Below are 24,199 nucleotides of genomic sequence, written 5' to 3'. Positions count from 1 at the left end.
ATGTGGCCCTCTTGAAACTGGCTCCGCCATTGTTGTTGCCTCCAGAGTCACAAGAGCAGGGAGTGGAAGAAATAACACTGGAGTCCCTGGCTCTAATTGGTCTCTCCGGACTACAGGCCCTTTGTTCGTAGGCTTCCCTCTGACCTTAGCACTCGTAACTTGAGTTGGGAGACTCAGGACCCTCCTTGGCCTCATGGTGAAAAAGCCCTGCTATAATTCCTCTTTGTAGTCCCCTCTTAAAAAAAAAAAGAAGAAAGGAAAGGATATTTTAACATCTTTTCACTTTCTAGTTCATTTTGTCTCTTCCCCTTTTGGAGATTAAACATCATATCTGTGTGGAGGAATAGAAAACAATCTGAAAGAATAAGAAGGATAACAAAGGGGCATTTTCTGATTTGGGGTGTATGTGTGTGTGTGTGTGTAAGTAAGTGTGTGTGTCTATGTGTGTGTTTATGTGTGTGTGTGTGTGTGTGTGTGTGCATGCCTGTGTGTGTGTGTCTGTGTGTGTTTTCCTCGAGGTCACAGTCAGGGAGTTTACTTTGAGTATTCACTGCTAAGAATGCAGAGCCACACCCTGTGAGAGCTGGGGGAGGACAAGGACTTTTTCACATTTAGGGATCCCATTTTTGAGACAGGGCCACTGAAGCTCAGGGCCTCAGTGACCCTCCAAGCTCCAATGGGAGATCACAGCAGAGCTGCTTTGATCTTTTCCAACCTCAGATGAGGATATTAATACTTCCCTCTTATGCTTTGGTCATTATTCTACTGATCAAATGAGGTCATGTATTTGAAAATTCTTTGAAAATGGTAAAGTGCCAGCTGGAAATCAGGTTGGGAGTTTTGGGGCATTAGGGGAGGCTTCTGTGAGCTGGTTGCCAGGCCACAGCTGTGTGACGTTATGGGAGGCATTGTGGGAGCTCTTGTGAAGGTTTACAAAGTCCTTTATGTCCCTTCATGTCTTTAATAGTCCTGTGAGCATCATTAGACTTGGAATTTGAAGACTGGCCTGTGATCTGAACCCTGATCAGGTGCTTAGTGGTGGCTATGTGAATTTAGGCAAGCTCAGTTTTCTCATCTATAAAATGGATGTGGTGGTTCATAGGATCACAGATTCAGAGCTGAAAGAGGCCCTGAAGGTCACTTAGTTAAGCTCCCTCATTTCCCAGGTGAGAAAGGAAGGCCCAGAGAGGTAAAATATTGGACTTCACAAGCAGTCAATCAACAAGTGTTTACTAAGTGCCTACTATGTGCTAGACTGGATGTTGGCCCAAAGAAAAAAATATGAAATTGACCTTGCCCTCATCTCAAGGAGTTTGCTTTCTGTTGGAATGGATTTAGGATTTTCTAGGGCTTTTCCAGCCCTGACTTTCTGGGACTCATTCAAGGAGTTTGGCTCCAGAGGTCTTTAGAGCGGTGGTTCTGAACATTTGGCCGGCTTGTGGTCTTGTTGAATTTCCATGGCCCTTTTCTCCCTTAAAGTACAGTATGGCATATATCAAAGTGTAAATGTTTAAAAAGGGGATTGTTATTTTTGCTGTCTTTGAGAATTTGAGCCACTTTTGAAATAATTAAGAGTAGCTCCCAGAAATCTCCAAATTCTGGCTGGGAATCATTGCCCTAAATAGATGGCAGCCATGTTCTGGAATCAGATTTTCACTGTTGAAAGGCCCCTTCCACTTTCTCCACTTGGTGCTTTGTACATTAGGGAGATATTCAAAGACTCTAGGGAGGCATCTGTGATTCTTGTTAGCTTGGTGAACTCCATCCATATATGGTGACCTGAGTAAAGGTTGAGTGACTTGCCTAGAGTCACTCAGATATTAAATGGCAGAGGTGAGATTGGAATGGAAGTCTTTGGGACTCCAAGCCCAGTACTTTGGTGTCATTGTGCCATGCTATACTCTGGGAAAGGGTAGGAAGTATTATTTGGAGGAAATGAGGATGCCTATATGAGCATCGGACCTTTGGGCAGGAATGTCTTTATTAAAGGGAAAGGAAGGGAAGTATCTTATCAGATGGGAGGGAGGTCTTGGGTTATGGCAGGGGTAGGGAATCTGTTGTCTTGCCTCAAGGCCACATGTAACTTTCTAAGTCCTTGAGTGGAGCCTTTTGACCGAGTCCAAATTTTACAGAACAAATCCTTTTATGAAGGGGATTTGTTTTGTGAAGTTTGGATTTAGTCAAAGGGGTTGCACTTGAGGACCTAGAGGGCCACATATGGCCTCAAGATCTCAGGTTCCCCATCCCTGGGGATCATGAATGTAGAGCAGGCCATAGATGTGAATAGCCCATAGGCAGAATGATTTTCTCACGGTCACTTAGTAAGTGGTAGAATCATGATTCCAGCCAGCACTCTCCTGAGCCAAGCCCTCAGCCTCCAGTACCCCTCTGCTCTTTGCATCCATTGGCTGCCATGCCCATTTTTCCCACTGGAGCTCAGGGGGCACAGAATCAGTCTGGTTTGTAGCCACTGGGGGCTAGTGAAGACATTGCAGGGGTATGTAGATGTGGGAAACTTTGACTCTTCCAGAACTGGGGCTAGAAGCTTCTCCTTGCCAGCCAAGGTCATGTTCCCCCCTGCTTCCTTCCCTCCCCCAATTATTCCCTTTTAACTCTCCTGTTCTTGATCTCACCAGTTTCCAGACTGTTCCATGATCACTTCAAAGAGTCCACTTCAAAGCCCCCTTGGGGAAGAACTCAGCAGGCTCCCCACGGACACCCAGGGCAGTGACTTTAGTCATGTGGCTCTCTGTCTCACTCTGTCTTTGCCCCTCTCTGGCTCTCCCTGTCTGTCTCTCTGTGTCTGTCTGTCTTTCCTTTTCTCTCCCTCTTTCACTTTTGAAAGGGAAAGAAAGTAGGTGGATTCCTCTGCTAACTTAAAAATGAATAAAGAAATGGAGCCCAAGCCGTCCCCCCAAGAATCCACCCTGGAGCCATTGTGTAACTGGAGGAGAATGAGGGGCTTGTTGCTTTTTCTGAAGATTGTTGAAAAAAATTAAAAAGAGCTTTTGCTATTTTCTCTTGCTCTTGTTGCAAGATTTCAGTACAGAAACAATTGCATTGTTTGTGCAGTGTGTTTGCTGAAACCCTGTGGGACCCGTCCCGTATCTGGGAGTGGAGGAAGGCCGGGGAAGGGAGTGGGGACCTGAGGGCAAGCAGAGCAGAGAGAGTTTTGCCCTTGAACTCAGAGAGCCAGGGCTCAATTCCTAGCTTTTTGATCTTGGACAAGTCAATCAGTCAGTTAGCATTTAGGAAGCATCTACTGTGTTTATTCTCTACTATGTTCTAGGCACTATGCTAAGGTTGGGGATACAAAAAGAGACAAAAGTCAGTCCCTGTCCTCAGGGAGCTTCTGGGGCACTTCCTTCACTTCTCTGGGCCTTAGTTTCATCTTCTCTAAAATGATGGATTTGAGCTAGATGATGTCTGAGGTCTTTTCTAGCTTTAAATCTGGTGATTTCATAATAGAGACCAGTCAGTCCATAGCTGTCTACCATGTCCCTGGTGCAGTGGATAGAGTGTCAGGCCTGAAGTCAGGAAGACCCGACACTTATTAGCTGTGTGACTCTGGGCAATGTAACCTTGTTTACCTCAGTTTCCTCATCTGTAAAATGAGCCTCACCTGTAAAAAACCACCCCACTGTCTTTGCCAAGAAAACCCCAAATGCGGTCATGAAGAGTCGAACAGGACTGACATAACTAAAAAACACCCAAACCTGTCTCTCACTGTGCTTGGTGCTGGGGATCCAAATTCAGAAATGAAATATTAAGTAAGTGAGGAGGGGGTAGGGAAAACAGACAGGCAGTTTCCCCGGCCCTGGACCAAAAAAGTTGAGATGATTTATTATATGAATGTTACTCTTAGTCAAAGCAAAAACAATCAGTGCAGAATGTCAAGGGGTCCATGGTGCACAACCAAGGGAATTGAGTTCAGGCAGCCAGAACCTTGCATTAAAAGATGGAATGTCCTTTGCCAGGGAGGAGTCAAGTGGTGGCAAAAGTGCAGTGGCACCTGGGAGACTTAAGAGTTCTGAATCAAATGGAGAGCTGGAATAGTCCTCCCTAGGGCAATGTTTTCCAAAGTTTTCAGTCTAGTGTGAGTAGGGGCTTTCCATCTCTCTGTGACTGTGGTCTCTGTGCTTGGCCCCTTGGACTTCTGCCTCATCCTTCTCGTGTTTCAGACCCTGAATTTGTCTCTTCTATCTCATTCTTATGGCAGAGTGGGTTGACAAAATGGTGCTGAAACCAAGAGCATGGAGTGTTTTCAAGAACTGTTATGGTTCCTCCTTTAACTCCCTGGTTGGGTAGTAGATGACACTTTTGGTTGTATTGGATCTGGATCTGGTCTTGTTGGAGGAAGATGGGACCAGTCCGGAGTTGGAGATTCCAGTGTGATCTCTGAGATCTTAGACTGGCATCAGGATGGACAACCAACCCTTAGAGACAGAGTCTGAATTAAGAAGGGGGTAGGAATCGTAGGACTGTAGATGTTAAGGTTGACATCTTAGATGTTTGAAAAAGTAAAGTAACTTCCCCATAGGAAATGTCTGAGCCAGGATTCATTTTTCTTCCCATTAGACCATACTGTCTCTTAAAACTTTATTTGCCACACTACAGAATTCAGAATTGTAGAAAGAACATTGGATTTGGAGTCAGAGGACCAGAGTTCAAATCCCAGCTCAGACATTTACTATTTCAGTGACTGTGGATAAGTCATTTCACTTGTTGGGGTTACATTCTTCTGATCCTTAAATTGAGGCAGTTAGATGGATGACCTTGAAGGTCCTCCTGGGTATGATCTATGGTCTTACAATGGTTATTACCTACTCTTATATTTTAGTGAGGAGGTAACAGGCCCAGAGAGATGAAGTGACTTATCCACAGATGGTATATAAAGCATTTGAACCTGGCTTCTTGTCTCAAATCCAGCAGGTGGTCATTTCTTCTGTCCATGGTACCAACCCCCTTCCTTAGACATTCCCGTGATTGACTTGTGGAAGCTGCCTTGGCTGCTGTGTCCTGACTGTCAAAAAGTATCAATCCCTTGGAGAGGTCTGGGAGCAGTGAGATCCCTGCTGCTGAGGGTTTGGAGCAGAAAGGGATTGGAGAAATAAAGCTCTTCAGTCTTGATCAGTTCGACAAGTGTTCATTGAATGTCTACTATGTACTGGGTACTGTGGTAGGTGTTAGGGTACAAAGACCAATATTGCACTGGCGAAAGGTACAAGGGATGTACAGATAAGTATATACATTTTGTGTGTTTGTGTGTGTGTGTGTGTTCTATACAGGATATATATGGCTACACACACACAAAGTAATTTTTAAATAAATTTCATTAATTTATCTGTTTTCAGTTTTCAGCAATCACTTCTGTAAGTCTTAAATTTTCTCCCCTTCCCTTTCCCCTCCCTCCCTGAGATGGCATGTGATCTTATATGGATTCTACACATACATTCTTATTAAACACGTTTTCACATTAGTCATGTTGCATAGAATTCACACAAAGTAATTTTGACAGGCTTTTGCTCTTTCCGAGGCTTAGAACCTAAGGGGCCAACTCTAATCTTTCCAGACATTGTTGGCTGCATTCTCAGTGCAGCATCGTCAGCAAGTCATACTGGGAGCTGGAGGAGAAGCACGGGGAGCTTGGATTGTGGGCCCTTCCTGCCAGCAGTCTGTAGTTCATGCCCTTGCCCTCTTTGAGCAGGCAAGGAGAGGAACTGAGCTGGGAAGTCTGAAGATGAGTGGGCTCAAAGATGAAGATAAAAAAGTGACTTATGAGTCTTTTGTTTTTTAAACAAAAACTTTATTGATGCCTTTTCTTTCTAATACCGCAGTCATTTCTTGGTTGTCCATCACCTCTGCGCCCAAAGAGAATTTTCCTTTGTAACAAAGAAAATCAGTTAAACAAAACCAACTGACACAGTGATCTGGCGTTATAGGCAACATTCTGCACCTGTAGCACCTCACCTCCTGCCCCCAGGAGGGAAGTGTCTGTCTTTCCCCGGCCTCAGGAGCTCAGGCATCCCAGGTCATTGTGTGTGTTTTCTTGGTAGTGTTTCTCTCTCCCTTTATCCTACCTTCCCATGTTTCCTTGGGAGAGGGCAGGCGCTTGATAGCTTCTCGGTCATTTGAATTCTCTCCTGTGCTTACATTTGTCATTCTTCACGATGCCCTGATGATAGGCTGTTTCATTCGTGTGCCACAGTTTGCTTGGCTTTTCTCCATTTGATGACCACCCACTTTGTTTCTGTTTTCATTCTGTTTTTGCTACCACAAGGTGTTGCTATGACTCTTGGCATCTTTGGGCTCCTTTTCACCTTTGACCTTCTTGGGCTCAGATGCTTCTAGTGGTCTTAAGGAATCAGCGGCTGGGAGATTCTAGGTGTGGGCCCCGGCTCTCTGACTTGGCTGAGTTCTCGAGCATCTGTCTTATGTTCCAACCACTGTGGTCTTGATGGTACAGCAGAAAGCCCCTGGATTTGGAAGCAGAGGACCTGAGTTTGAATCCTGGTTTTATGTCTGCTTTCAGAGTGCCCAAGTCACCTGATTTTTCTAGGCCTTGATTGCTTCATTTGTGAAATGAGACAGTTGGACTAGGTGGCTGCCAAGCTCTCTTTGTGTTCTAAACCTCTGGCTTGGTCCTTGCTGTTCTCCAAATACGTCTCTCCCTTTCCTACAATGTTATTTATTTCTTAATCATTTTGAAGTTTGATGATGTCACTGAAGGAATATTTTCTTTCTTACCCTTCATGCCCAGCACTCCTTTGCCATGAAGTCTATGGACCCCTTCTCAGAGTCATGTTTCTAAATTCAAAACTAAACCAAAAAATGAATTATTTTGAAATGCAGTTACCAAAATAATTAAGAAAACGAGTTCATGTACCCCAGGGAAAGAACGCCGGCCCTCCTGGGACTCTGTGCGGGCTCTCTGCCGTTTACTCTTTGGGTTTGAAAGCTGGGGTGGGGGTGGGAGCGGGGAGATTTTCTGTGCCATTTCCTGAAATGGGGAGATTAGAGACTTTTCTTTAGTGTTTCCTGTATCCCAGGAATTCCAAGGCCTGTTTTCCCTGTCTGCTCTCTAAATCTATCCCATTCATCCATGTGCCTATGGCATTCCCCTGTCTAGTATTTTTCTCCTTTAAATACTCTGTCATCAGCTACTTCCTAGGGTAGTAAACTTGTGTTTGTGTCTATTGGCATTTCAAAATTCCATGCGGCGTTTTTCTCATCTGTTTCATTTTGTCCCTTTGTCTGGAGATTTGTGAGAGTGGCCATTTGGTTCCTCTTGTACTTCCCCCAATTTCAACTCTTTAGTTCTCTGAGTGTGTCTGGAAGCAATCTAAGCTTTTCCCTAGGGATTGCTTGCATTGTTTCCGGTAAAGGAAGGGTCGTATGGTGGGAAGACTACTGGATTTGGAGGCCGAGGACCTGGGCTTGGATCCTAACTTGGCTGTTTGCTTACTTTTTCTGATCTCTGGCTAGGCCCTTCCCCTCTCTGGCTTATTTAATAAGTTTAATCAGCCCACTTTAATAAGTGGACTTATTTGTCACAAGGAGTTTGGATGAGACATCTTAGTCTCTTTTAGCTACAGAGTTGGAGGTCCAGTGTGGCTACTTTGGATACCGTTTCAGTGAGTCTCTGTTTCTCATGCCCTCCTCTCTGTCCCGTTTCTTCTTGTGCATAGAAGTGTGTATCGCTGCTCTTCTGCCATCTGCCCATTGGCTTCGTGCTGAGTTTTAGCCATTTTGTTTCTGATATTTTTTGTTTATGTCGGAGGGGCATCTCCACCTGCCAGATATCCTTATATCGTCTTATTTGCCATTTTCCTTGAAATGTCTTGTGTCTTTAATCATCCTTTTCCCTCTATTTCTAATGCCCCCTTTCTCTCCCTGTTCCCCAGTCCTTCCTGTCAAATCTCTAGCCATCATTTTGTTCTGTCTCTGGGATACCTTCCCTGAGATCTCACAGATGTAGGACCTTGGTTCAAACCCTGCTTTGTCACTTAAACTACCTGTGTAACCTGGGCCAAGTCACTTGACCCCTTTGGACCTCAATTTCCTTATCTGCCAAACAAAGAAGGTAGACCAGATGAAACTCTAAGGCCCATTCCAGCTCTAGTGCTCTGATCCTGTGTGGCCTTAGATATTCCCCACCCCCATGCCTCATTTTGTCACTCTCCTAAGTGAGGGGGTTGGACTTCTTATCTCAAGATCTCTATGATATTGATAATAGCTAATGATCCTCTCTGATCTCTCTTTCCTTCATAGCACTCCAATCTCATGATCTGTGATTTAATTGACTTGGAATTATCCTCTATAGCTACCAACTTATCCAAGCTCATGAGTTTCAAGATCCCCTTTGCCCCCCAAAATTATCGCTTGGTGGCAAACTTCCTTGTGATGGGCCTGTGTTCATCCTAGTCTACCCTTGCCCTGTATGGGACTTTTTTTTTTATCAGAGAAAATAAATATTTATATACACTCAGTTACAGAGGACGCCTTAAAAAAATAAAGAAAAGCTAAAATCAGAAAGAGAAATATCCAATGCCCATTAATAGGGCATTCCAATATATAAAAAGACAACGCTACTAAAGCCAATTTGAAGTTTTTATGCCAAACCAATCAAGTCAGGAAGAGAATACATTAACATTAACTTGATGAAATAACAAAAGTCATTTAAAAAACCAAAAGATCTGAAATATCCAGTGAAATGATGAAAATACATATGAATAAAAGTGAAACAGTACTTAGAGACTTCAAACTATCTTATAATGTAACAATAATCAAAACCATCTACCACTGTTGTGTGTTATGGGACTTTTTAGAGCTTCCCCACTGCTGGCATAACCTTGGAGAACCCTGGGTCATTGATTCACCAGGGTGAGACACTGGAGAAAAACTTTCATGAAGATTCTTATTATAATTAACAACCACAGAAATTTGCTATAATGAGTAGACAAAAGAAGCCAGAAAGTGCCTTAGTCAGCAAACATTTGACTTACTTCCCAAACAGAGAGATGACTATCAAAGGCAACACCTGGTTAAAATAGAATCCCATGGCTTTTGTCTCATTTCAGAAAGCAGTTATTTTATGGCGTGGTCCATTGGACACTAGACATCGAAGATAAGTAGCAGGAGAGTGCTCCATGTGAACCCATTGAACAAGTGGGAAGACTGAGAACAATGGCTGCCATCTAGTAGTCTGCAAAGCAATTTTCCCATGAGCCTCCCCCAACCTTTGACACAGGCACTACAGCTATTATCCCCATTTTATAGCTGAGAAAATTGAGGCTGTGGGAGGCAAAGAGACCAGCCTAGGGTCATGTAGCTGATGAGTGTCTTGGGCAGGATGGGAACTGAGGTTCCCTTAATTCTTCCCATTCTGCCTGGCTGCCTCTTCTAGTACTTAGCCTCTGTTACATGCATATAAAGGAGAATCTCATGTTCCCATGCTCTTCTCCAAAGCTTTTTTGACTCTCCAGTACCCCGTGCTCCCTGTTGTCAATGCCCTCTCCACTCTCCCTGCAGCTGGTATCTCCCTTCCACAATTTGCCTATCACTCAGCTGCTGCCCAAAGAACACGTCTAAGTGCTGGCTCTGGCTCTGTCACGGTCATGCTCAAAGTGCCTAGGAGCCCCCTGTTACCTTATCCTAAAATGAGAATTACTCATCCAGCATCAGAGGCTGACTGCAGCTCTCCTTACTTTGTATTATTCCTTTAGCATGGCATAGAGGGTAGAGAGCTGGGCATTCGCTACTCTAGGAATGTCTCTGAGACTATGCGTGGTAGAAAATGTACCAATCTGCGCTGGTGGAGGGCATTTCCTCATCTGGAGTGCCCTAGGTCAATGAGATCACAGATCTCATCCCTATTGCTAGTTCCAGCTCCTTGTTTCAGCCAGATTGGATGATTAGCTGTTGCCTGACTTTCGGTTCCATTTACCACCTCTTTGCATTGGTAGAAATCACTCCCGTGCTTAGAATGTACTTCTTCCCAATGTCTCCTTTTCAGAATTCTTGTCCAACTTTGAAGGTCTTGAGCCTTTATTGCCTTCCTCTCTTGGACAGCTTAATTGCCACCTCATCTGGTAAGCTTTCTCTGTTCTCCCCTTCCTCAGATTTGTTCAATCACCATTTGTGACCTCATTTGGGGTTTTCTTAGCTAGGATATTGGAATGGTTTGCCATTTCCTTCTCCAACTCATTTTACAGATGAGGAAACGGAGGCAACCAGGGATAAGTGACTTGCCCAGAGTCACACAGACACACAGTCACACAGAGTCTGAGGCCAGATTTGAACCCGAGAAGATGAGTCTTCTTGACTTCAGTCCTGGCTCTCTATCCACTGCAGTGCCACCTGGTTACTTTACGTTGACTTCTTTATAGATCTTTTCTATCTTCTTGCCCCCTCAGAAGAATGTAAACTCCTTGAGAGTGGAGATTTTGTCTTCAGATTTTCAGCCCCTTGTAAACAATAACCCTTAATAAATAGTTAAATTGAATTGTGATAGTGATTTCAATTGGATTGCTTCCAGATTTTGTATGTTTTCGAAGACCTCTTTGTTCCTGTATTTTCTGAAATAACACTGGAAACAGATGGCACCATCCAAATTCTGCATGATGGCATGTTTGGGATTGTTTCTCTCTCTCTCTCTCTCTCTCTCTCTCTCTCTCTCATTCTCTCTGTCTCTGTCTCTCTGTCTCTGTCTCTCTCTCTCCTCTCTCTCTCTCTTTCTCTCTCTCCTCTCCCTCTCCTCTCTCTCTACTCCTATCTGTTTTCTCCCTCTCCCCTCTTTTACCCACTCCCCCTGTCCTTTGCCCTTCCCTTTCTCCTCACCCCATAAACTTTCACCCACCAAAGCTCCAAGGGCTGGTATTCTTGGGACCTGATGGGAGGAGGAGAGAATGTTCCTGACACAGGCATTTGCTCATGTCTCCTTTCTCTAGAGAGAGAAACAGTATACTTTGGTGGAAAGAACACTGGATTTGAAGTCTGGACTTCAAATCTGGACTTCAGAAAGCCCTGTGTTCAGACCTGCCTCCAGTACTGTTTGCGTGAGCAGAACCTCACTTGCCTCATCTGTAAAATGGGCATAATAAGACCTGCAGCATTGACCTCTCTTGGCTCCTGTGAACATTCAGTGAGGTGGTAGATCTAAGAGGCTTTGCAAATCTTCAACATAATGGAGTTCTGGACTGAGCCTGGGGGCCTTAGGCCTCAGATGCTCATTAGCTATGTGACCCTGGGCATTTCCCACAACCTCTCTGAGCACAAAAGGCCTAAGCCTTCCAGCTCTCTCTCACTTTTGTTTCTTTCAGAAAGGGGAACAAGAGAAATATGGGCAGCCAGTGACAAGGGAGCAGTAGAGGAAGCGAGGGAAGGCAGTTTGGCAAAGGGAAGAGACCACTGGCGTCGAGGACCAGGAGCCCCATGGTCCAGTGTGTGACATAAGACAGGAGATAGGATTCCAATAGGATTGGAACCCAGAGTGCCTGTGAGCAGGGTGGTTGGAGTGGAATTAATACTGGCTGGCATGAGAAGGTGGCAGCAGCTTATGGAGAGCCTCAAATGCCAATCAGTAACCAGAAGGTTAGCCCACAGGCAACAGGGTGCTGCTGGTGATTTGTGACTAGGGGAGTGGTGTGGTCAGATTTCTGTGTGAGTCATTAGTTTGGAAGGTAGAGAAAAGGAGGATTGGAGGGGAAAAGCCATTGCACTGGTGCAGGAGGCCTTGAGGAGCCTCCCCAGGGTGTCCACCACAGGGTGCACAGGGGGCTCAGAGATGAGTTAGCCCCACATCCCAACATCTCATCTCACAGAAGAGCCTGAGAGGCACAGAAGCTAAGACCTGGCCAGAATCTCAGAGCTTGGAAAGTCCAGGCTTGGTACCGGAGTCACAGAAGGGAGAGCCTCCAGAGGGGCCTTTAACCCCCTTCTCAGCCCTGTGCTCCCGGTGGCCTTCTCCACTGATGGGCCGCTTGCCTACGGCCACCCCACATAACCTGTTCCATTTAGTAGGAGCTCTGACTTGGTAGCAAGTTTGTCTAACTTACATCAGGCCTCAGTTTGCCTCTTTGTAAGTGCCTGCCCGTTTATGCCCCATTGTGCCTGCTGGAGCCAAACACAACAGCCTTTGAGTATGTGAAGACACCTCTCATGTTCCCCTTGGGCCTTCTGTTCTCTGTGGTAACCCTTTCCTCCCCTTCCCCCCTCCCTGCCAGCTCCTTCGACCATGGGCTTCTGGCATTTCTTGTGTGTGGCTTAGTGAAGACTTGGCCTGGGCTGGTCCAGGACATAGGAGCCTCAAGGTCCTAGAAGACAGTTTTCCATGGATTCTGCCAGACAGGCTTTCTTTTCTCCCATCCCCAGCAGGGGCCACAAGGTCTACCCTCTTTATTCAGCAGGTCACCTTGTGACCTTGGGTACATGACTTAACTTCCTTATCTGTAGAACCTGTAGAACGAGGGCTGGCACTGAATGGTGCCTAAGGTCCCTTCTGGCTCTAAAGCCAGATCAGTCTACTTGGTGGGGGTGGGGAATGAGATGTGTCAAGATGAGTAAATACAATATGTGCAAAGTGCTATGGGAGATAACTGGGGTGGGGGAAGGGTAGAATCTGGAGAAACCTAGTGTGGGAGTTGGGATGTAAAGGAATCTAGGGATTCTAAGAGATGGAAGTGAGGAGGGAAAGCATTCTAGGCAAGGGATACCACCTGTGCAAAGGCCTAGCAGAGGGAGATGGATTGTCATATATAGCAAGCAGGTTGGTGAAACCTGGTCCTTGTGTGGAATCCAGAATTAAAAATAGTGACGCATTTGTTTGTCCTGTGTTCAGTGCGGTTGGCTGAGGCATGATAACAGTGTCCAGCGAGGGTGGAAGGAGGCTGGCATGGGCAACGTCTTGGCCATTTTGTCTATGGCCCAGATGGTCTGATTCAGTGAAATGTGCTGACCAGTCAGGCAGATGGGAACTTCTGAGACTTTTCCTCTGCCTTTGGTGGGAAGTATATTAGTAAGAGAAGAAAGCGGAGAAGAGGAAGTTAAATTGGGAGGTTGGAGGTTGGTGGACAGGGCTGGGTTCTATCCTGGGTGGCCATTGTGGGATGATGGGGTATGTGCCTTTTGTCTCCTGAAAGAAAGCTCTTTCTGGAGCTGGATCTGTGTGCAGCCACAAATGGATGGTGCCATTTCCTGATGTCTGCTGCTAAGCTAGGCTCCTGGGAAATTCAGAGCAGGGCCTGTGCCTGGGGTGGCCTTGAGTGGGGAGGGTGTTCCACAGGAAGTCAGGAGACCTGCCCCATTGACTCATTGGCCCACACTGGGGGAGTGGATTCTCAGTCTCTGTTCTTACTTCCCCATCTGTAAAATGGGAGGGGTAAAGGATGGGATGGGGCCCTGGTTATATAATGCCTCCAATTTAGTCACCTCTTGGGGATGGAGGCTGTTAAAGGTCATTTGGCAGAACTCAGTGCCCCTGGTAACTGGGCTATGTTCTGGGGACTGTTTGGGAGAAACTGCAAGTGTGGCCCCAGGGGCAGACCTGGGTGCAAATCCTGGCTGTGATGTTTACCTCTTGGGTCACTTGGAACAAAGCACTTGCTCTCCTTGGCCTCATTTTGCTCATTTGTAAAATGAAGGGGTGGAACCTACTGGTCTCTTTAAACAATATTGTAGACTCATAGAAAGAATAACACCCACCGACTCCTGATTGCAGGTGAGGAAACATTTTTTCGCACTATAGAGCGGATGAAGAAGGATGGTAGAAGGGGCAACAGGGGAGAGAATTCTTGCTTGCTCTTTATCATAGTTTTTAGATTTGGTCAGGGCCAGGATTCTCCCCGTTTCACAGAGGGGAAAGCAAAGACCTCCTGGGCACTAAGTCACTTTTCTTGGGTCACACCTTGGGAGAGATGGAAATAAACCTGCATGTCCTGACCCAGAGGTCATTGCTGGATCCTGTTGGGGACATAGAGTTTCTCCTTCTCTAACTGGCCAGCAATGACCTCTGGTCTCAGCATTGAGACATTTCCGACCAAGGATTAATTACTAACTGAGCTGGAGGCTTCCTGGCTGACCATTCTGTCTCAGGAAAAGGCCTCTCCCTTCCCTGAGAAGCATCTGCTCAAGAGGCCAGTACCTTGTGCACTCACTCAGTAGTTTCTTTGGTAACATGAAGATGCCATTGTGGCAGTGGTGGACAACATAACCCAAGACGGAAATGAGGAAAAGCTGGGGCACTCTGGGGCGGCTTGGTGATGGCTAGAGAAACCGAATCAACACCAAATTATCCTTGTTACCACACAGCAAAAGCTGGGGGATCAGGATTTAACTAATTGGGTTATGGGACTCAGTTTCTCCATCTGTGAAATGGGGAGAGAGTGTGGTGGGTTGAATAGGACTCTAACACTATGTTTTAAAGAGTTATTTGTTTTTTTTAAATGTTTTTCAACATTCACTTTTATTAAGATTTTGAGTTTCAGTTTTTTTCTCTCTCCCTCCCTTTCCCCAAGACAGCAAGCAGTCTGATACAGGTTATGCATGTACAATCATATTAAACACATTTCCACATTAGTTGTGTTGTGAAAGAAGCATCAGACTAAACTCTAACACTGTTAATACAGCATAGGCTGGTGTGTCAACATGAGCAACTTTTATATCTAGCTTTTAGCAGCATCCTGGAGGACAAAACTGTATTTTAGAGGTAGTATTAATTCAGTTCCCTCATTTGAGAACTGAAGAAACTGAGTCACTGGGAGGGCAGGTGACTTATGTAATGTCACTTATTAAGTGATAGTTCTTAGAGGTAGCTTACAAAATGAAGTCTGAATGGCTAAAGCCTGGTATAGAAGATAGGACACTGGCCTCAGATATGGCCTCAAATCCACCTGGGATATCTCTGAGCTTTTGGATCCTAAGTCACTTCATTTCTGCCTCAGTTTCCTTATCTGTAAAATGGGATAATAATGTTCACCTACCTCCTGGGCTGATTGTGAGGATCAAATAGATAGCCCAAGACAAAGATTCAACCTTCACAAAGTTCTTTTGACCAACTCTAGCAAACTGCCTCTCCCAAAGCACTTCCAGCAACTTCTCAGTAATATATTGTCCTAGCAAGTGGCCTCAAGCACTGAGAGAGCCGGGGACTTGAGAGTGCCAGGCCAGGTCTGAGGCGGGCCTTGGAGCCAGGCCTTCCAACCTCCAAAGCCACAAAGCCACTTTGTTTCTAGGGTAGAAGTTGTTGTTACTGGGATTGTCTGATGACCTCACAGCATGTTCCAAGTCCCCTCCTTGAGAACACCTGGTCCAAGCCCTGCTTTTATGTGGGGCAGGAATCCAAATTCCCCCAGGGCAGGGACTTGCCCCAAGTCCTGTGGCTAGTTGGGCAAGACGAGTTCTAGGGTGCGAAGTCCAGGTTTCTTAACCTAGTCTTTTCACTGTACCAGGATAGGGATTTTTTAGCTCCTGCTTTCTCAAACCTACTCCTGTCTTCCATCTTACCAGTTGCCCAGGTAAGATGCCATGATGATGTGACACTCTTCTCTACCCAAGCCCAGCATCTCCTCTGCTGGGGCTGGCTCTGGGATGGGCTCACAGTCATTTTGGGGATTGAGATTTCTCTTGAGGCTGATCTTCTGTTAAATAAGTAGGTTTATATTTCCTAGCATGGATTTCCACCTAGTCTGCTGGTACGTCATGTTTTAATCACCCCAGGGAAAAGTTTATCATCTATTTATTCTGGTAGCAGAGTCTTATCTCCTCATAATTTCTGTTTATCTAGTCACTTTATAGCCTATGAACCAGCAACAAGACCCTTCTATTTGTAAGCATCTTTTGTCTTTTAAGAACATTTTCTTGTTTTCTATCCAGAGGAGAGTGGCCGGGATGGGGAAGGGCCTGGGTATCATAACCTTAATTAGTGTTTGTGAACTTAACACCTCCCCCCCACCCCCAGAGCTTTAACGTACTTGGTTTTCTTTGCACTCTGCCGTATTTTATGCATTTAAAAACATGATTCTAGAAAGGAGCTCATAGGCTTCCCCAAAATGAATGTCCAGCGTGGTCCAGGGCACAAAAAAGGGTAAGACCTCTGCCCCCAAATGCTCACTAGGTGGCACTGGGAAAGGGAAAGAAATGTATCTATTAAGTGCCCAATGTGCGTCAGACACTGTCGTGAGTGCTTTACAGAGAGGTTCTCAGCGGATTATTTGATATCTAATTTGAGAAGACTTAGGACTGATAGGTACCGTTAGGTATTTGGAGGGCTGTCGATGGACTCAGGTTCAATAGTGTGTTATGGTTCTGGGATTCCGTGGTTTCCCACCAGACTGTGAGCGTGTCGAGGGCCCAGGCCATGTCTCAGGCATCTCTGATGCTGAGCTCTGTGGACTGCCCATTGTGGGCATTAAATGTGAGCTCCACTGAGTATTGGGCAAGGTTATCTACTACATTCCTGGAGTCTTAGCTTGTCTGGGTACAGGTGTGTACACCCTTCCTTCATTGCCCTTTCTGGCTTCCTGGGCATCACTGTGGTGTGAACAGCTAATATCCAGTGCTCTAGCATGTCTGGGAAGCGTATAAATTGCTTACATAGACGCATCTATGGGAAGAGGGCTGTGGCTTTAGTCTCCTGGCCTTATAGTCACAAAGGGTACTGAGCATGAATCAGAGGACCCGAATTCAAATCAGTGAGTCTGCTATTTGCTACCTGGAGCTCAGTCTCCCCACCTGTAAAATGAGGGGGTTGGACAGGATGGCCTTCTAAGGTCTCTTTAGCTGTAGATCTCTGAGCCATGAATAATCCTTTCACATCTTACCTACTGGAAAGTCGGGGCAAATCTCAGCTATTTGGGTGTTACTGTCTGCCTGACCACCATTGTGGCAATTCACCATAAAGAACTGATATCTGAGTGTTTGCCAACAGAAGTGCTACTGGTTGGTGATGTAGAAAAAGCTCTTCTAGAGAGAATATGGGGGGATAATCCCAAGGTTTTTAGACAAGGACAGTTTACAGTCAGCCGTTTAACTTACAGTTTTCTGGGCCTGCAGGATAAAGTCTTTGGCCCTCATTGGGAGAGCCCATGGATAGATAGCACTGCTGCTGTTGTGAGTCATTCTGTTGAGGACGGTGATTGGTTCTGGGACTGAGTTGGTTAACCTGGAGACAGTGAGACGGAAGTGGTTAAGTGCTTAGGACTTTTTTTTTTATGCTACAAAATCAAACTGTTTATTTCTTATGGAACAAGATGGATCTTGTTTGGCTGGACTTTGATCCATATTTGGGTGACTGGCAGAGAAGTCACAGAAACAGCTACTTTCTCTATTACCTCTTAAAGATGGGTCTAATAATATGCTTTGACCCAGAGATCCTACCCCTGGGCATGTACCCTAAGGAAGTCAGCCACAGAAGAAAGGCCTTCGTACATGTTACGATCTTCTTAGCAGTGTTCTCTGTCACAGTAAAAACAAACCTCCCCTCACGCCACAAGCAACAACAATGACAATCTTGGGAAAACTTCAGTGCCCATCGATTGGGCCAAGTCATCACATGGGGATGTGGTGGAACATTAATAAGCCCTAAAGAAATGAGCACGAGAAATTCAGAGAAATGGGAAGCCTCAGATAAATGACACCGAATGAAGAAAACAGAACCACGAGATGTGGGATACTCAACAATTCTGGAAGGTAAAGAATGAGACCAAAATACCTGTGAGCTCAGGTTAAATACAGTGACCCATGCTGGTGCCAGAGAGCAGATAACAGGAGCATGCTTCTCCTCTAGGGTGTAGGTTATGCGCTTCAGCCTGCTCACCTGTACACCACATATTTCCTACTGCCCTCTGTGAGGAGACACAAAGGCTGCTCAGTCAAACCAACCCCCACATTAACTGAGTCTGACCATAAAGACCATGGGACACAACCACAGGTCCCCGTTTCTCCAGCTGAAAGAAGAGAGGTACATTTTTTCATCTTTGGCACCTAGTCTGCTCATTATAATTCCACAGCATTATTCCTTCTCCTCTCCTGTCCCTTCTTCTCCCTTCCTCTTCCCTCCTCTCCCTTCTCCTTCATTCCACTCCCATCCCCTCCCTCCCCTCTCATCCCCTCCCTCCCCTCTCATCCCTTCCCTCCCCTCTCATCCCCTCCCTCCTCTCCTATCGCCTCCCTCCTCTCCCTTCCCCTTCCCTCCTCTCCCTACTTCTTCATTCCCCTCCCATCCCCTCCCTTCCCTCTCATCCCCTCCCTCCTCTCCTATCCCCTCCCTCCTCTCCCTTCCCCTTCCCTCCTCTCCCTTCTCCTTCATTCCACTCCCCTTCACTCCTCTCCCCTCCCCTTCTTTACTTTCCCCTCCTATCCCCTCCTCTCTCCTTCTCTTTACTCCTTTCCCCTTTCTCTTCCCATTGTTGTAGTCTGGTATATTATTTTCCTGGTTCTGCTTAGTTTACTTTTCAGTCTCTTCATGGGAAGCTTCCCATGCTTCTCTGATTTCTTCATGCCAATCATTTCCTTTGGCACAGTAGTATAGATTACATTACATTCATGCACCAAAATTGCCTAGCCAGCTCGCAGTTGATGGGCATCCACTTTGTTTCTCGTTGTTTGCTTCCATGAATATTCTGATGGATAGAATGCTAGATTTTAGAGTCAGGAAGGTCTGAGTTCCAGTCCTGCTTCAGACCTTACTCACTGTGTGACCCATGTGCAGGTTATGTAATTGCTTTCGTCCTCAGTTTCCTTATCTGTAAGATAATAATCATTTCAGATACCTCAGATAGCCTATAGAAAGCACCTTGCAGGTTACAAAGCACAATATGAAATATCAGCTACATGTAGGACCTTTGTTCCTTTAGCCTCTTTTAAGCTCTGGCATTCCATGATCTCAGACCCCTCCCAGCCCTCGCACTGTTAGGATTCTCCTTGGGGTAGGTGGGATCCAAGGGAGCCTTGCATCCCCTGCCCTCTGGGCCTATCCTAAGAGAGCAGGTGCTTCTCTGTCCTATCTGCCAATTTTCCTCTTGCCCTTCTCCTGTTCCCCTGGTGAAACACTGAATTTTGAGTAAAATGGATGGATGTCATAGAAGGACCGTTAACGGCGTTTGCTCAGCCTTTTTAATCCTGCTCACATCTGGCTGGTTGTCAGAAGCCACAAGTGAGATGAGATATTTCGTTCCCAATAGCAGGGACCAAGTCATTTCTTTCTGATATTTAATTTGTTAATGGTGGAAAATTCCCTCTTAGCCCTTAAATTAAATGCCATTAGAATATCTTGCCAAAGAAACCTGGCTTTACGGTGATCACTTAGGTGATTGTGATCTTAGGCTCTGAAACAGAGCTGCCGACGTCTTAGGCTCAGGAGGCCCTGCAGCCAAACATTTATGGCTTATTATGTTCAGTCTGCTGGATGTGGAGATGACTTGGAGGAGGCTGCTTTGGCTGCTGGGTATCTGCGGCCTTATCTCCTCCCCATAAGGTCCTAGTCTGTGTTTGGGGCCTTTTGCACCCTGGACTGACCTTGGTTTCATGTAGTGTATTCCCAAAGGAAGGAATTTGGACTATCCCCCAGGTAGAGGGCTTGGACTTTATTTATTTACTCAGTTTTGCTTGGAGGCATACCTTATTGACTTCAGCCAAATCTGAAATTGGGAGCAGTGAAAACATCCACTATCCTTAAAATCAGTGACCTTTAGGCCTAGAAGGTACGTGGAGACCACCTCTGGGCCAACCCCTACATGTTTAAAATGAGGAAGCGGACATCTGGTCCCCCCCTTCTTCCCTCCCTGTCCTAAGCCATGAATCTTGTCTAGTTACAGATTTAGAGGACGGATGGACCTTAACGGTCCTCTGATTCAGGCCCCTTGTTTTAGAGATGAGGAAGCCAAGACCCTATAAGGATGAAGGATTTGTCCAAGGCCATAGAGCTAGTGAACATCAGAACGTAGATTTGGACCTGCTCCTCTGACTCCCAGTCCACTAACCTTAGCACTCCCCAGTAAGTTCTGCTTGAATACTTCCAAGTCACCAGGGACTCATTACCTACAGGTTCATGCCATTTGATTTCTGGACAGTAATCATTTTGGGAAGCTTTTCCTTATGCCATAATCTGTGCTAATTTTACCTAGTGAAAGTCTGTGTAATCTTTGCTCTATGTGATGACCAAGAAAATCTTCAAAGACAGCTGTCATTTCTCCCCTAAATCTTCTTTTCTTGCTTGAACGGAATTGACTTCCAGCCTCCCCGTGCTTTCTTTTTCACCCTTTTTGGGGTGCTCTCACTGGGTCAGTCTTTTTTGTCAAGAGAGCTTCCAGAACTGCAAAAATGTGGCGGCTGGGGGCTGACCAGGGTGGAATGCAGAGGCTTTATTTCTCCTCTCTCCCACAATCCTCTTCTTCTGTTAGGACAGCCTGAGGTCAGTGTCTTCTTTCCTCTTTCCCCTTTTGGCCTTTCCCCCTTTTCCCCTTTTGCTTCTTTTGACACTTTCTCCACAGTGTTGCCACATGTTGAACTGGCAGTCTATTAATTATCCTAGGTCTTCTTAAATCTATCTATCTGTCTATCTGTCTGTGTGTCTGTGTGTCTGTATGTTTGTCTGTCTATGTCTCTGTCTATATCTGTCTGTCTGTGTGTCTGTCTGTCTATATCTCTCTGTCTGTGTGTCTGTCTATCTGTCTATATCTGTCTGTCTGTGTGTCTGTCTATATCTGTCTGTCTATATCTGTCTGTCTGTGTGTCTGTGTGTCTGTATGTTTGTCTGTCTATGTCTCTGTCTGTCTATATCTGTCTGTCTATATCTGTCTATCTGTGTGTCTGTCTGTCTGTCTATATCTGTCTGTCTGTGTGTCTGTCTATGTCTCTGTCTGTCTATATCTGTCTGTCTGTGTGTCTGTCTATATCTGTCTGTCTGTGTGTCTGTCTGTCTGTCTATATCTGTCTGTGTGTCTGTCTATATCTGTCTGTCTATATCTGTCTGTCTGTCTATATCTGTCTGTCTGTGTGTCTGTCTATATCTGTCTGTCTATATCTGTCTGTCTGTCTTTATCTCTATCTTATCTATCATCCATCTAAAGAGAAATATATTTGTGTGTGTATTTATCCGACTGTGGATCTTCATCCTGCATTCTGACCATTTACTTGCTGACCCACTATTTAGCCTTTTTATTCTATTAAACATAATTTTGCTACATTGAAGTTGCCAGTCTAGCCTTTTCAGATCTTGTGGAATCTCTGTTCTGCTAATTATACATTAGTTTTTCTAACGTTTTCCCCAAGCAAATACAGAGTGGAAGGGGAGATGAAAGAACCTTAATTTTTTTTTTTTTTTGGTGAAGAAAGGATGGAAAACAGGTGAGGCCAGCTATAGAAACCAGTCCCTCTCCTACTCACAAAAGATGGCAATTGGGGGGCAGAGCTGGGTGTAAGATGAGGCTCTTTTCCCGGTACTATCACCCGAGATGCCTCAGCTGGTCATCCGTGTCCCCTACCATCTTTGTTTCCTGCGTGAGGTCTTAGGAGACCGAGCAGGGCTGAGGGAAGTAAGTAGCCCAGGAGGCCTTTGGGCCCCCAAACCTTCCTGGTGTCCCATCTTAGATCCTTGCCCAAAGGGACGACCAAAGGGTCTTGCACTGGTATTTTCAGCCGTAACTTGGAATGCTTTCTTCCCTCATTTGGGGTTGATCTTTAGATCCCAATTAGGGAGATCACAGGACCCATTTTAATGCCTGTTTCTGTACAGTGTCTGTTTCGAAAAGGAGAAAACATTCAGGCAGAACAGAAAATGACTGGCGTGGACACAGACTCTCGTTGTTCCTGGGGGCATATCCTCATACAATTTGCCTTTTAGTGAAGTTTGAATCCATGAAAGGAATAAAAAGTGTTTGATCAGTAGCAAGGACATTGATCGGACTTAGGCAGTGGTTGACTTCCCTCACCCAGATGCAAAGGACTAAAACTGAGAAACGACTTGTCTTGTTGGCCAGTCCCTCTTGTGATAAGTGTGAACATGTGGGATTTTTGAGAAACCTTGTTTGCAACGCAAAATGCGACTCCATTGGGAGGGGCTTCAAAATCTCAGCATTGCCAGACCTGCTGAAAGGCTGTGACATCAGGGAGATGACATTTTGTGCAGCATGGACATATGTACTGTAAGCCTCAGTCAGAGACCAGGCCTGGTTTGGGGACAGGAGCGGGGTTAGGCTTTTTCTGCTTGGCCCAGGTAAAGTGACTTGCTCAAGGTCACATAGCTAGTATATGTCACAAATGAGACTTGCACGGAGGTCTTTCTGATGTTAAGGCCAAGCTCTCTGGACACGAACGCTCTGGACTCTTCATGATAACAGTAATCATTGGTACTTATTTCAGCTTTCAGAGGGTTTGACATGCATTAACTCCTTTGATCTTCACAAGTGCCTTGGAGGTAGGTACGACTATTATCCCCATTTGGCTGATGGAGAAATGGAGTTTAAGTGACATGTCCAGAGTCTGAGCATGGTTGGTGAGTGTCCAAAGCACCATTTGAACTCAAGTCTTAACGGATGCAAATCAGTGCTTCTTCCACTAGCTTATGCTGCCATCAATAGAACATGGGCTTCGTTAATTAGCTCACTGGGGGAGTATGTTAGAGCTGCCATCTGGTCATTTTTTAGTTTAATTATTTTTTTCAACTAGTTTTCATACCACTACAGCTGTGACAGGACTTCCAAATTGTAAATTAGACAATTTCCAAAATTGTGACTTTGTTAAAATACATTTTTCAGTTGGGTCCTTCATGACCCCACTTGGGTAGGAGTTCTCTCCTCAACTCCGTGAAGCTAAGTCCTCACTGGCAGCCATTTGGGAATAAGCTACAAGCTTAAAGTTCAAAGAATTGGACTCTCATCTTTACTCTGAAACTTACCCTGTGATAGGGGATGTCACTGAGTGTCTCCAGATTTCACTTTACTTCTCCATCAAATGGGGACAATACTTGAGTCCACCCATTTCATGGGTGATTGTGAAGAGCCCTTCACCAGCACAGATAGCAGCCCTGGGAACATTTTGGCAGATGGTATTTGAGAGCTGAGGTGCACTTATCTTGTGGCTAATCCAGGGATGAACTTCTTGAGAGCATAGCAAGGCAGTTCCACAGTGGGCAGATGGTTCATCTCCATGTTCTTACTGGACCCTTTCCAGCTTGGGCAGTCCCAGCAGAGCTTGGGGTCTGCGACTGTCCTTCATGCCTGTTTATTTGCTTCTCCTCAGGTTGAAGGCATTTAACGGAGGACTGTGAGAAGGGTCACTTGACTCTCTGACAGTCTTTATCTGCAAATTAAGGGTCTTGTTACCTCATTAATGCTGCTTTAATCAATGCTAACTGGTTTTTTGGCTGCTCTGGTCTTTACTCACAGGTGGAAGTGATAGGAAAATAACCAGGTTCCTTACAGTACAGAGGGTGCCCGGGAGGGCCAGGATACTCGGAAGCCACTGAGGTCTTCTGGGTGGCTCCCTAGATCATTTGGGGCATTGACTGCAGAGGGAATTCCATTTAAGTTACAGGGATTTATTCAAGAAGACTTGAATTTTTAAAGTCTTTACTATGTGCCAAGTTAGAGGCAGCATGGTATGATGCTGAGACCTGGCTCCAGAGCCAGGAATATTTGGATTCAAGGCCTGCCTCTGAAACGTTGGCTCTGTGACCCTGGGCTCATTGTCCTTTCAGGGCCCCCAGGCAGCTAAGACCAAGTCTGTATCAAGCTCCATTGGGAGCAGGTTGCTATTCTGCTTGGCTGGAGGGAGTTTCCATGCCAGGAGTTCTGAGTCCTATCTCTTTGCCCTCCCACTTCTCCCCAGTTGGGTGAAGACTGCCTTTGTCTTCTAGATGCTTACAGACTGCTGAATGACAGACGTTTTTGCTCCTTACCCTGGCCTTTTATGTGGTGGCCCTAGTGTAGACCTTGCTCCTTATACTGGGACAAAAACGGTGGCCACAAAGGCCACTCTTGGTTAATTTGCAAAGCAGGAGGCTGACGTCCTCAGACGACCTTGAAACGGGTTATAAAGACTTTCTCCTCCTCTTGCTTTCCAAAGCAGATTCATTTTCTCCCTTGTCATTGCATTTTGGGTCCCTGTGGGTTGCGTCCTGTTGTCTCTTCAGTTCCCGTCTGCCTCTTTAATTAGAATGAGCCAGCAGGTTCCAGAAAGTGGTAGAAATCAGAGTCTCAGCGGC

General features: G+C 45.6%; 1 protein-coding gene across 4 annotated transcripts in view; it reads left to right on the top strand.

Moving 5' to 3' along the window:
• Window positions 1-24,199, top strand: part of PTPRJ (protein tyrosine phosphatase receptor type J) — a 170,248-nt gene that overhangs the window by 98,085 nt on the left and 47,964 nt on the right. The window contains exon 1 of one of the 4 annotated variants that reach the window (XM_072617499.1): window positions 13,080-15,512. The exons of the other annotated variants lie outside the window; for them this stretch is intronic. The gene's annotated coding sequence lies outside the window, so the exon portion shown is untranslated. Of the gene's footprint in view, window positions 1-13,079; window positions 15,513-24,199 lie in introns of those variants that run through there. 4 annotated transcript variants of the gene reach the window in all.

Source organism: Notamacropus eugenii, chromosome 6 (genome assembly GCF_028372415.1).
Source record: "Notamacropus eugenii isolate mMacEug1 chromosome 6, mMacEug1.pri_v2, whole genome shotgun sequence".
Taxonomy (NCBI): domain Eukaryota; kingdom Metazoa; phylum Chordata; class Mammalia; order Diprotodontia; family Macropodidae; genus Notamacropus; species Notamacropus eugenii.
This window is presented reverse-complemented; position numbering and strand designations above follow the sequence as displayed.